At 38.1% G+C, this 14296-nt stretch overlaps 1 protein-coding gene and 1 non-coding gene across 4 annotated transcripts in view; one reads left to right on the top strand and one right to left on the bottom strand.

Moving 5' to 3' along the window:
• SPATS2 (spermatogenesis associated serine rich 2) overlaps positions 1-14296 on the top strand; it is a 154140-nt gene that overhangs the window by 80957 nt on the left and 58887 nt on the right. The gene's annotated exons all lie outside the window — the stretch shown is intronic.
• Positions 8625-8736, bottom strand: LOC120237938. Its single transcript, XR_005530082.1, has one exon. It is a non-coding gene; the product is annotated as a U6 spliceosomal RNA (small nuclear RNA).

Below are 14296 nucleotides of genomic sequence, written 5' to 3' on the forward strand. Positions count from 1 at the left end.
TCCAGGCTCTGAGCTGGCAGTCAGCACAGAGCCCGACGCGGGGCTCGAACCCACGAACCGCGAGATCATGACCTAAGCGAAAGTCGGACGCTTAACCGACTAAGCCACCCAGGCGCCCTCAGGAGTAGATTTCTTAATGCCCCTTACCCGTTTAGCCCACTCCCCCTCTCATAAGCTCTCTAGTAACCCTCTGTTTGTTCTCCATATTTAAAAGTCCCTTATGTTTTACCTCTCCCTGGTTTTATATTATTTTTGCTTCCCTTCCCTTATGCTCATCTGTTTTGTATCTTAAAGTCCTCATATGAATGAAGTCATATGATATTTGTCTTTATCTGACTGACTAATTTCACTTAGCATAATACCCTCTAGTTCCACCCATGTAGTTATCAAATGGCAAGATTTTATTCTTTTTGATTGCCAGGTAATACTCCATTGTATATATATACATCACATCTTCTTTATCCATTCATCCATTGATGGACAGTTGGGCTCTTTCCATACTTTGGCTATTGCCAATAGTGCTACTATAAACATTGAAGTGCATGTGCTCCTTTGAAACATCATACCTGTATCCTTTGGATAAATACGTATTAGTACAATTGCTGGGTTGTAGGGTAGTTCTATTTTTAATTTTTTGAGGAACCTCCATACTGTTTTTCAGAGTGGCTCCACCAGTTTGCATTCCCACCAGCAGTGCAAAAAAGATTCTTTCTCTGCATCCTTGGCAACATCTGTTGTTGCCTGAGTTGTTCATGTTAGCCATTCTGACAGGTGTGAGATGGTATCTCATTGTGGTTTTGATTTATATTTCCCTGATGATGAGTGATGTTGAGCATTTTTTCATGTGTAGGTTGGCCATCTGGATGTCATCTTTGGAGAGTGTCTATTCATGTCTTTTGCCCATTTCCTCACTGGATTATTTGTTTATTGGGTGTGGAGTTTGTAAGTTCTTTATAGATTTTGGATACTGTTTATCTGATATGCCATTTGCAGATATCTTCTCCCATTCTGTTGGTTGCCTTTTAGTTTTGCTGATTGTTTCCTTTGCTGTGTAGAAGCTTTTTATTTTGATGAGGTCCCAATAGTTCATTTTTGCTTTTGCTTCCTTTGCCTCTGGAGATATGTTGAGTAAGAAGTTCCTGTGGCCAAGGTTGAAGAGGTTTCTGCCTGCTTTCTCCTCAAGGATTTTGATGGCTTCCTGTCTTAGATTTAGGTCTTTCATCCATTTTGAGTTTATTTTTGTGTCAAAAATGTTTTTTCTCATTTATTTCAGTCCTCCTCAAACAGGAATGATTTCGCCCCTTCAGGGACATTTGCCAATGTCGGGAGACATTTTGGAAGTCACAACTTGGGGGAGCAATGTGCTACTGGCATCTAGTGGGTGTAGCTCCAGAATGCTGTAAACATCCTACAGTGCACAAGACAGCCCTCCACAACAAAGAATTTTCTGGTCCAGAATGTCAGTATTGCTGAGGAAACCCTGATCTATTACTATAATCATGTGATATTTTCCTTTATTAATATAGAATATTAATTTTCAGATGATTAATTCTGCATTCCTGGTATAAATCCCATTTGGTCGTGATGTATGTATGATCCCTTTTTATATGTTACTGGTTTCTGTTTGCTAATATTTTGTTACAGGTTTTTAAAACCTATATTCATAAGGGATATCAGTCAGTAGTTTTCTTTTCTTGTGATGTGTTTGTCAGGTACATGATTTATCCTGGAGAATGTGCCATGTATGCTTGAAAATAATGGGTATTGATCATTTGTTGGGTGGAGTGTTTTAAATATATGTTAGGTCAAGTTGGGTGATCATGATGTAAGTCATCTATATCCTAATATTCTGTTTAGTTGTTCTGTCATTTACTAAGGGAAAAATATTGAATCTTCAGCTATAATTGTTAAATTGTGTATTTTTCCTTTCTATTCTGTCAGCTTTTAATTTACATATTTTGGGACTATTATTAAGTGTATATACACTTATAATTGTTTTATCTTATTATAGATTTTCTTATTACAAAATATTCTTTGTCTCTAGGAATATTTCTTTAAAGTTTTTATTTTTCTGATAGTAATATAGTAATTCCAACTCTCTTATAATTATTGTTTTCAGGGAATATCTTTTTCATCCTTTTATTTTTTGGGGGGGGATGGTTGTGCTAAAACCCTCATCCTTTAACTTTCAATCTATTTATGTTTTGAATCTAAGAGTTGCCTCTTGTAGACACCATGTAGTTGGATCTTGCTTTTTTATCCAATCTAACAACTCTGTGTTTTATTTAGTCCATTCACATTTTGTATTTATCTGCATGATTGGGTTTATGCCTGCTATTTGCTGTTTTCTATGTTTTATTTTTTTGTTCCTCTGCAACTACTTTATTGTCTTCTTTTATATATACATATTTCATACTTTATATTTTATATTATTTTATATATTTTTAGTGTACTGTTTTAATTTTTCTGATTTTTTTTTTTTAAAGCTGTTTGTTGGGGTGCCTGGGTAGCTCAGTTGGTTAAATGTCTGACTTTGGCTCAGGTCACGATCTTATGGTTTGTAAGCGCACATCGGGCTCTCTGCTGCCTGTGCAGAGCCCACTTCAGATCCTCTGTCTCCCCCTCTCTCTGCCCTTCCCCTGCGCTCTCTCAAAAAATAAACATTAAAAAAATTTTTTTAAAGCTGTTTGTTAAAATAGTTACTTTACGGGTGGTTACTGTAGGATCGCAGTTTGCATCTTTAACTTGTCACATGCTGCTTCAGGTTAATACTGACTTCAATTCTGGTAAAATATGGTAACTTGGTTCCATATAGTCTTGTTTCCTCTCCCCTGCTTTTGTACTATTATTTCACATCTATCACATTTATATAAAACCCCAACAATATGTCATTATACTTATTGCTTTAAACAATCTTGTGCTCAAGGTTCAGATGCTTAACAGACTGAGCCAACCAGGTGCCCCTAAAAATATTTTTAGGTCAGTGCTAAAAGACCTACCTTGGCCAATCATTGTCAGTTTATGCTGTTTGTGTAAATATAATTTGGTTGGAGTTAAAACAACACAATTTTATGCTTTTTGAAGAAATTTGGAAAAAAGAAAAATATATATGTAGTCTTTATATTTATCCAAATATTTACCATTTTGAGTACTCTTAATTCCTTCCTCTGGATTTGAGTTACTGTATGGTTTAATAAAATCTTTTCAGCCTTAAGGGTTTAGTTTTTCTTTCTTTTTTTTTTAATGTTTTATCTATTTCAGAGAGAGAGAGAGAGAGAGAGAGAGAGAGCGCGCGCGCAGGGGGTAAGGGTCAGAGAGAGAGAGACACACAGAATCTGAAGCAGCTCCAGGCTCTGAGCTAGCTGTCAGCACAGAGCCCAAAGCAGGGTTCAAACCCATGAACCGTGAGATCATGACCTGAGCCGAAGTTGGACGCTTAACTGACTGAGCCACAAGGGCGCTTCGGATTTAGTTTTTCTTGTAGACAAGTCTGACAGGAATGGATTCTTTTAGGCTTTTAAAAAAAATCTTGAGCATCTTTATTTGACCTTTGTTTTTGAAGGATAATTTTTCCAGCTATAGAATTCAGCACTTAGAATATGCTTTTCCACGGGGGTGCCTGGGTGGTGACTTTGGCTCAGGTCATGATCTCAAAGTTAATGGGTTCAAGCCCGGCATCGGTCTCTGTGCTGACAGCTCAGAGCCTGGAGCCTGCTTCAGATTCTGTGTCTCTCTCGCTCTCTGCCCCTCCCCTGCTTGCACTCTGTCTCTCAAAAATAAATAAAACGAGGAGAAGAAAGGGGGAAATGGTGGGGGAAAGGGAGAGAGGCAAACCATGAGAGAATCTTGAATGCTGACAAAAACTGAGGACTGATGGATGTGGGGAGGAGGGGGGTAATGGGCACGGAGGGGGGCACTTGTGGGGATGAGCACTGGATGTTATATGGAAACCGACTTGACAATAAACTATTTGTAAAAACAAAACAAAACAAAAAATAAATAAAACCTTTTTGAAAATTTTAGAATATGCTTTTCTACTGATTATGTCATCCTGTGGTTCCTCTGTTTGCAATGAGTCATTTTTTTCTTGTTGTTGTCAAGATTTTGTCTTTAGCAGTTTGACTGTGATGCAGTTTGGTATGGATTTCTTGGGAATTTCATCAAATGTTGGCCATTATTTCATCAAAAAATTTTTTCCTGCTCCTTTCTCTCTTATGGGTATATTAGTAAGCTTAGTGTTTTCCCACAGGTGACTGAGGATCATTTTTCTTTTTCCTTTTAATTTTTCATATTTTTTTCCTTTATTCTTCAGATGGTTTGACCTCCTTTCAGGGTCATTGATTTTTTTCTTCTGCTGTCTCAAATTTGCTATTAAGTCTGGTGAATTTTTCATTTGGGTATTGTGTTTTCAATTAGAATTTCTTTTTAGTTTTATAGTTTCTCTTTCTCTATTGAGATTCTCTATTTGTTGAGTCATTAAGACTATATTTTCCTTTAATTCACTGAATATATTCTTATTTGCTGTTTTGAAGTTTTTGTCAGTGAAGTCCACCCAACATGGTGGGTGCTTTCAGAGTCAGTTTCTGTTCATTGGTGTTTTACCTATGTATGAGTCTTTCTTGACTTCTTCTTTTAACATTTTTTTCTTTTAAAATGTTTATTTTTTTGAGAGAGAGCAAGGGCAGGGGAGGGGCAGAGAGAGAAAGGGAGATGGAGAATCTCGCAGGCTCTGCACTGGCAGTACAGAGCTGGTAGCAGGGCTCAGACCCATGATCTGTGAGATCATGACCTGAGGCAGAGTCGGTCACTTAACCAATGGAGTCAACCCACGTGCCCCTCTTTTAGTTAGTTTTTTTTTTTTTTAATGTTTATTTACTTTTTCTTGAGTGAGAGAGACAGAGCCTGAGCAGGGGAGGGGCAGAGAGTGAGGGAGACACAGAATGCAAAGCAGGCTCCAGGCTCTGAGGTGTCAGTACAGAGCCTAATGCGGGGCTCAAATTCACAAACTGTGAGATCATGACCTGACCCGAAGTCGGACGCTCACCCCACTGAGCCACCCAGACGCCCCTTAGCTTTTTTCTTTTAAATGGATAGTTAAGGTAATGTATTAACTCTGGATTCTTACTTTATTTTCTTGAGGGTATTTTAAAAATAATTGATTGGGGGTCACCTGGGTGGCTCAGGAAGGCATCCGACTTCATTCAGCTCAGGTCCTGATCTCACTGCTTGTGAGTTCAATCTCCGCATCAGGCTTTGTGCTAACAGCTCAGAGCCTAGCATCTGCTTCGGATTCTGTGTCTCCCTCTCTCTCTGCCCTCCCCGGCTCACACTCTGTCTCTCTCTCTCTCTCTCAAAAATAAACATTAAAATTTTTAAAAAAATAATAATTAGCTTGGACATAAATTGAAGCATCTACTTCTCTGCCTGTCCCATGTGTACAGTCACACATGTATCTGCACATTTTTTTAAATTCTAATTTTTATTTTTTACATTTGCTCTTTAAGGGTTGTCCCTGTGTCTGTAGTGTTTATTGTTCAGCCAGTGATTTGGACTGAGGATTTGCTAACCATCTCAAATGCATAAGCTCTAATCCTCTGCTGACTGAAGCATATGGGTTGAGGAAGATGCTCAGAGCACAGGCAGTTCTTAAATTTGTTTTCACTTTTACTTTCCACTGCCCTCCTGGGTTTCCCTGTGCATGTGCATAGTTTCTCACTTAGCTAGGGGTGTGTACAGAACTAATCTCGCTTTCCTATGGTTCTTTCCGAATTCCCTGTTAAATTTCCTACTTATTTACCACTCAATCAACCAAGACTCCAGCTGCAGGCTACCAAAGCAATAATTTTTTTTATTCATTTCCAACTGAGTTCTCTACTTTAGCTGACAGAGCTGTGGAGCTTTGCCTTCCTCTCTAGTTAGCCTTCTTTGGCAATAAACTGCAGACTTTTATGGCCAGCCCTGCCCTGGTAAAGCTGTTGTTCTGCAGAAAGCTGGAGATAGGTGAATGGAAACATTCCTAGGCAAGAGGGATACAGACTTCATTGTTCTTACTGAAGGCTTTAGTAGTTTCTCAATTTCTTATGTTCCTTTGGTTGAATTCCAGAGCCCTGAAGTGGTTGTTTTTGACAGTTTTGTTCAGTTTAATACTTGCGTTTTAAGGAGAAGATTTGCCAGTTTCTTCACACCACCCTCAAGCCCAGTTTTATTGTTATAAAAGAATTGGTACTTAAAAATTAGAAATTAAAAAAATAAAAACAGCTAGTTCTTTATCTCTAATGGTTTGAATAGCTCTGAATTAAATAGTGGCAACAGTGGGCAGGTCTTTAGGTCTTAAGTGCCTACTAGCTCATGTGGCTTATTGGTTAATTAGGTGAAAAATGTTTCTGCCAAAAATCTCTTGAGGGCCTTGCCCTTGGATTACTTGAACTCTTTACTGGGCACCAAAATGTTGAAAACCATGAGATAAATAAAAGAACTTTTGAGTAGAACCCATAGCAAATATTTGAGAACCTGTTAGGTTCATAATATGAATTTATGGTGAGATAAATAAGCATAATTTTTTGCTTAACATCTCACTAATGTCTGAATCCAGCACTAGATAAAGCCAACTCTTGGGTAATCCAGGGTTGGGAATAGGTTTAGTTTTGAATCCTACAGATTATTTATGATCCTAATTTTCTCTCTAAATAGCCTTTAGACACTAGAGAAGGATAAGATGGAATGATTATAACTTGAGTCTATCTCAGAATCATCCTGGAAATTAAAAACATTTTTTTTTTAATCACTCCCTGGGGATGGTACATTAGAGTCTTTTAAACAATCACATTTGCTAATATTTTTCTAGGCCTAAAAACCATGTCTGCCTGTCAGTGTGTAACTGTTTTATCAAGTTACAATGATAAGAGCAGATTGTTAAGTATTGTACTTTTTTTGTTGACTTCATTTTACAGTTAACTTTAGTTCTCTCTCTTCCTCTTTTCCAACTTATAAAACTATTCAGGTACAAAACACCATCACATTTGATAGTTAAACCTCTGAGACATTAAAATAGCTGACTTGAATTTCATAGCTGATCTTGCATGAACAATTAGTTTCTCTATCCCAGTACTATACTATTGCTTCGTTGCTTCACTACTTTAAAAAATACATATTTTTTAAATGAAACAGTCATTTCATGGCTCTGGAATTTAACCAAAGGAACATAACAAATTGAGAAACTGTTAGGGCCTTAAGTAAGAACAATGAAGTTTGTATCCTTCTTGCCTATTTATTTAAAATTTTTTTAAACATTTATTTATTTTTGAGAGACAGAGCACGAGCAGGGAAGGGGCAGAGAGAGAGGGAGACACAGGATCCAAAGCAAGCTCCAGGCTCCGAGCTATTAGCACAGAGCCCTATGCGGGACTGGAACCCACAGACCGTGAGATCATGACCTGAGCTGAAGTTGGAGGCTTAACCGACTGGGCCATCCAGGAGTCCCACCTGTTTATTTTTGAGAGAGAGCCCACACACACACACACACATGAGCACAGAAGGGGCAAGAGAGAGACGGAGACACTGACTCCATAGCAGGCTCCAGGCTCTGAGCTGTCAGGACAGAGCTCGATGCAGGGCTTGAACCCACGAACATGAGATCATGACCTGAGCCAAAGTCAGACGCTTAACTGACTGATCCAATTAGGTGCTCCGCTTCACTTCTTTTTGTTTTATATAGAGCTGCCTAAATGTGTGTATCTCTTTTCCTTTGCTTTCCCATTTCACAAAACTGAAACCCTGTATCCATTAAACAGTAACTCTCTACTCTCCTTATCCTAGTCCATGGAAACCACCATCCTACTTTCTTCCTTCCGTCTATGAATTAGACTACTCTTTATAACTCAGTGGAATCCTATCGTATTTGCCTTTTTATGACTGGCTTATTTCACTAAGGATAATAATGTCAGAGTTAATCCATGTTGTAACATGTAAGAATTTCCTTCCTTTTTAAAGCTGAATAATATCCCATTGTATGTATGTATTACTTTTTTCTTTCGCTTATCTGTAGATGGGCACTGGAGTTGTTTCCATTTTTTGACTCTTGTAAATAACGCTGCTATGAACTTGGGTGTATAAATATCTTTTGAAATCTCTGATCTCACTTATTTTGGATATATAGCCAGAAGGGAATTGCTGGATTTACAGTAATTTTGTTTAATTTTGTGAGGAACTACCATTTTGTTTTCTGTAGCAGATGTACCAGTTTAACATTCTCATCAGTACACAAGGGTTCTGGTTTGTCTACATCTTCTCCAATACATGTTCTGTTCTGTTTGTTTGCTTTTTAAATAGCTACCCTAATAGATGTTAGGACTTCTTTTAAAGAGAAGATCTACAGGGGCATCTGGGTGGCTCAGTTAAGCAAGTGACTCTTGGTTTCAGCTCAGGTCATGATCTCACAGTTTTGGGGTTTAAGCCTCACATGGGGCTCTGCGCTGTCACAGTGTGGAACCTGCTTGAGATTCTTTCCCTCTCTCTCTGCCCTCCTACACACACACTCTCTCTCTCAAAATAAATCAATAAACATAAAAAAAGAGAAGAGATACAAACTGCTTTTATTTTTTATTTTTAAATTTTTATTATTTTTTAAACATTTTTTATGGACCACTTCATGAATTTGCATGTCATACTTGTGTGGAGGCCACACTAATCTTCTCTGTAACATTCCAATTTTAATATATGCGCTGCCAGTGTGAGTACTACAAACTATAAAGTCCTAGAATTTTTATTTTAATTTTTTTATAATTAAAATAATGTTTATTTTTGAGAGAAAGAGTGGGACACAGGATTCTAAGCGGACTCTGTGCTGATAGCAGGTAGCCTGATGCAGGCCTTGAACTCATGAATTGTGAGATGAGGACCTGAGCCAAAATCCAACACTCAACTGAGCCACCCAGGTGCCCCTAAAGTCATAGAATTTTTAAATTTAAAGAAACCTGAATAACTATTGGAATTGTCTTCTTTATTCTTTGTTCCTCTCATTTCATCTGCTATACATATAAACATTCACCGTATGCCTGTCTTCTATTAGACTCTGAGTCTCTTGGGATAATAACTCATGGTGAATAATTCTTTTAGTGTTGAATTTGATTTGCTAGTATCTTGTTGAGAATTTTTACATCCAGGTTCATCAGGTAATATTGACCTGTAATTCTCCTTTTTAGTGGGGTCTTTGTCTGGTTTTGAAATCAAGGTAATGCTGGCCTCATAGAATGAGTTTGGAAGTTTTCCTTCCATTTCTATTTTTTTGGAACAGTTTGAGAAGAATAGGTATTAACTCTTCTTTAAATGTTTGGTAAAATTCCCCTGGGAAGCCATCCAGCCCAGGACTCTTGTTTATTGGGAGATTTTTAATTACTGGTTCAATTTCTTTGCTGGTTTTAGGTCTGTTCAAATTTTCTCTTTCTTCTTGTTTCAGTTTTGGTAGTGTGTGAGTTTCTAGGAATTTGTCCATTTTTTAAATGCTTATTTATTTTAGAGAGAGAGGGAGACATAATATCCTAAGCAGGCTCCAGGCTCCTACCTGTCAGTACAGAGCCCAATGCAGGGCTGGAACCCATGAACTGTGAGATCATAACCTCAACTGAATTTGGAGGCTCAACTGACTGAGATACTCAGGTGCCCCAAGCACTGGGTATTGTATGTAAGTGATGAATCACTGAATTCTACTCCTGAAACCAATATTGCACTGTATGTTAACTAACTAAAATTGGAAAAAAATAAATAAATAAAAAGACAATATGGTATTACCAATAAGATAGAAATATAGACAAATGAGGGGCGCCTGGGTGGCTCAGTCAGTTAAGCATCTGACTTTGACTTCGGCTCAGATCATGATCTCATGGTTCGTGGGTTCAAGCCCCGCGTCGGGCTCTGTGCTGACAGCTAGCTCAGAGCCTGGGGCCTGCTTCAGATTCTGTGTCTCCCTCTCTCTCTGACCCTCCCCTGCTCACGCTGTCTCTCTCTCAGAAATAAATAAAAAAAATAAATAAAAAAAAATATAGACAGATGAAACAGAGTACAGAAACAGAGGAAACAGGGAGCCCAGAAACAGCTATTCATATATGGAGATTTTATTTATTTGAGTAGTACTGCAGAGCATTGAGGAAAGGATGATCTCGTTTCAGTTAGATCTGAGACATTTGGAAATCCATATGGAAAAAATATAACTCTCTACCTTACTTTACTTCATACCTGTAAATCAATTCCAGGGTTTAGATTATAGAGCTGATTGTGAAAGGTAAAACAGTAAAGCTTATAAATGTAAGTTAGAAGAGTATCTTCAAGAGCTCAGAAAAGGAAGGACTCTTTCTTTCTTAAGCTTTTTTCCTCAGTAGCATTTTTTAATGGTTTAATAGATTATGTGTTTTTAGAGGTTTAGGTTTACAGCAAAGTTGAGTGGAAGGTACAGATTTCCCCTATACCTCCCACCCCCACACATACCCTCCCTCATTATCTGTATCCTCCACCATAGTGACACATTTGTTACAACTGGTAAGCCTACATTGACACATCTTTGTCACCTAAAGTCTATAGTTTACACTAGGATTCTCTCTTGGTGTAGTATAGTCTTTGGATTTGAACAAATGTATAATCACATCTATCCACTATTATAAGACCATATAGAGTAGTTTCACTGCTTTAAAAATCCTCTGTGCTCCACTTTTTAATCTTTCATTCCACTTAACTCCTGACAACTACTGATCCTTTTACTGTCACTATAGTTTTTGCCTTCTCCGAAGTCATATAGCTTTAATCATACTGGATGTAGCCTTTTCACATTGACTTATTTCACTTAGTAATAATGCATTTAAGGTTGTTTCATGTCTTTTCATGACTTGTTAGCTAATTTCTTTTTAGCACTGAATAACATTCTCTTGCCTGAATCTATCATAGTTTATCCATTCACCTACTGAAGGACCCCTTGAAATTTTGGGCAATTTTGAATAGAGTTGCTATAAACATCCATATGCAGGTTTTTATGTGGGCATAAGTTTTCAGCTTCTTTGAGTAAATACCAAAAAGATTGATTGCTGGATTACATGGTATGTTTTTAAGAAACTGCCAAACTGTTTTCCAGAGTGCCTGTACCATTTTTGCATTTTTACCAGCAGTGAATGGGAGTTCCTTTTGCTCCACATCCTTGCCAGCATTTGGAGTTGTCGGTGTTCTGGATTTAGGCCATTCTAAGAGATGTGTAATGTCATCTTTTTTTTTTTTTAAATGTTTTATTTATTTCTAGGAGAGAGAGAGAGAGACAGCGTGAGCAGGGGAGGGCCAGAGAGAGAGGGAGTCACAGACTGAAACAGGCTCCGGGCTCTGAGCTGGCAGTCAGCACAGAGCCCAACGAGGGGCTCGAACCCACGAACAGCGAGATCATGACCCAAGCGAAAGTCGGACGCTTAACTGACTAAACCACCCAGGCACCCCTAATGTCATCTTCTTTTAATCTGTATTTCCTTCATGACCTGTGATGAGGAGCATCTTTGCTGTCTGGCTTATTTGCCATCTGTATATCTTCTTTGGTAAAGTGTCTCTTAAGGTCTTAGGCCCATTTTTAAATTGTATTGTTTTTTATTGTTGAGTTTTAAGAGTTCTTTGTGTATTTTGGGTAATAGTACTTTATCAAATGTCCTTTGCAAGTATTTTCTCCTGGTCTGTGGCTTGTCTTTTCATTCTCTCGATAGTGTCATCTGCAGAGCAGAAAGTTTTTATTTTAATGAAGTCCAGCTTATCAGTTCTTCCTTTCATGGATTGTGTCTTCGGTGTTGCATCTGAAAAGTCCTTGGAAAACCTAAGGTTTTCTAGAGTTTCTCCTATGTTATCTTCTAGGAGTTCTGTAGTATTACAGTTTACACTTAGATCTATGATCCAGTTGGTGAACAATCAATTTTTGTGAAGAATGTAAAGTCTGTGTCTAGATTTATCTTATTTTATTTTATTTTGCATGTGGACGTCTGGTTGTTCTAGCATCATGTTGAAAAGACTTTCTTAGGTCCATTGTATTGCATTTGCTCCCTTGTCACATTATCAGTTGCCTTATATCTATGTTGGTCTATTTCTGGCTCTCTGTATTCGGTTCCATTGATTTTTTTTTTTGGCCTTTTTTTTTTCACCAATACTATACTGATTTGATTACTGTAGCTTTATTTTTTAATGTTTATTTTTGAGAGAGAACACGAGTGGGGGAGTGGCAGAAAGAAAGGGGGACAGAAGATCCCAAACAGGCTCTGTACTGACAGCGAGAGCCCGATGTGAGGCTCGAACTCATGAACCATGAGATCATGACCTGAGCCAAAGTCAGACGCTTAACTGACTGAACCACCCAGGCTCCCTGATTACTGTAGCTTTATAATATGTTTTGAATTTATGTAGTGTCATTTCTTCAGCATTGTTCTCCTTATTATTGTGTTGGCTATTCTGTGTCTTTTGCGTCTCCATATAACCTTTAGAATCACTTTGTCGATATCCACAAAATAGTTGCTGGCATTTTGATTGGGATTGTATATATTGTATAATCTATAGACCAAGTTGGGAGGAACTGACATCTTATCGATGTTGAGTCTTCCTACTTACAAACATAGAGTAGCTCTTCTTTTATTTAATTCTTTCATTTTTTTTCCTCAGAATTTTATAGTTTTCCTCATATATGTCTAATGCATATTTTGTTAGTTTTATATGTAAGTATTTCACTTTGGGAGGTGATAATGTAAATGGTATTGTGTTTTTAATTTCAAATTCAAAAAACTTCTTTATTGCTTTCTTTTTTTAAATTTATTTTTATTTATTTTATTATTATTTTTTTACAAATAGTTTATTGTCAAGTTGGTTTCCATATAACACCCAGTGCTCATCCCCACAAGTGCCCTCCTGCATGTCCATTTCCCTCCCTACCCCCCCACACCCATCAGTCCTCAGTTTGTTCTCATCATTCAAGAGTCTCTCATGGTTTGCCTCTCTCTCTCTCCCCCACTATTTCCCCGCTTCTTTACCCCATAGTCCTCTGTTAAGTTCCTCCTAATCGTCCTATACGTGCAAACATATGTTATTTGTCCTTCTCTGCCTGACTTATTTCACTCAGCATAACACCCTCAAGGTCTATCCGTGTTGCTACACATGGCCAGATTTCATTCTTTATCATTGCCATGTAGTATTCCATCGTATAGATAAACCACATCTTCTTGATCCATTCGTCCGTTGATGGACACTTAGGTTCTTTCCATATTTTAGCTATTGTTGAGAGTGCTGCTATGAACATTGGGGTATATGTGCTCCTATGCATCAGCACTCCTGATCCCTTGGGTAACTTCCTAGCAGTGCTATTGCTGGGTCATAGGGGAGTTCTATTGTTAATTTTTTGAGGAACCTCCACACTGTTTTCCAGAGGGGCTGCACCAGTTTACATTCCCACCAACAGTGTAGGAGGGTGCCCGTTTCTCCACATCCTCGCCAGCATCTGTAGTCTCCTGATTTGTTCATTTTAGCCACTCTGACTGGCGTGAGGTGGTATCTCAGTGTGGTTTTGATTTGCATTTCCCTGATGAGGAGGGATGCTGAGCATCATTTCATGTGTGTGTTGGCCATCTGGATGTCCTCTTTGGAGAAGTGTCTGTTCTGCCCATTTCCTCACTGGATTGTTTGTTTTTCGGGTGTGGAGTTTGGTGAGTTCCTTATAGATTTTGGATATTAACCCTTTATCTGATATGTCATTTGCAACTATCTTTTCCCATTCCATCAGTTGCTTATTAGTTTTATGGATTGTTTCCTTTTCCATGCAAAAGCTTTTAATCTTGATGAAGTCCCAATAGTTTATTTTTGCTCTTGATTCTTTTGCTTTTGGGGATGTGTCAAGTAAGAAATTGCTGCGGTGGAGGTCAAGGAGGTTGTTTCCTGCTTTCTCCTCTAGGGTTTTGATGATTTCCTGTCTCACGTTCAGGTCCTTTATCCATTTTGAGTTTATTTTTGTGCATGGTGTGAGAAAATGATCTATTTTCATTCCTCTGCATGTTGCTGTCCACTTCTCCCAACACCATCTGTTAAAGAGGCTGTCTTTTTGTCCATTGGACCCTTTCCTGCTTTGTCAAAGATTAGTTGGCTGTATACTTTTGGGTCCAATTCTGAGTTCTCAATTCTATTCCATTGGTCTATGTGTCTGTTTTTGTGCCAATACCATACTGTCTTGATGATGACAGCTTTGTAGTAGAGGCTAAAGTCTGGAATGGTGATACCTCCCATTTTGGTTTTATTCTTCAATATTACT

Source organism: Hyaena hyaena, unplaced genomic scaffold, assembly GCF_003009895.1.
Source record: "Hyaena hyaena isolate Hyena2069 unplaced genomic scaffold, ASM300989v1 scaffold_192, whole genome shotgun sequence".
Taxonomy (NCBI): Eukaryota; Metazoa; Chordata; class Mammalia; order Carnivora; family Hyaenidae; genus Hyaena; species Hyaena hyaena.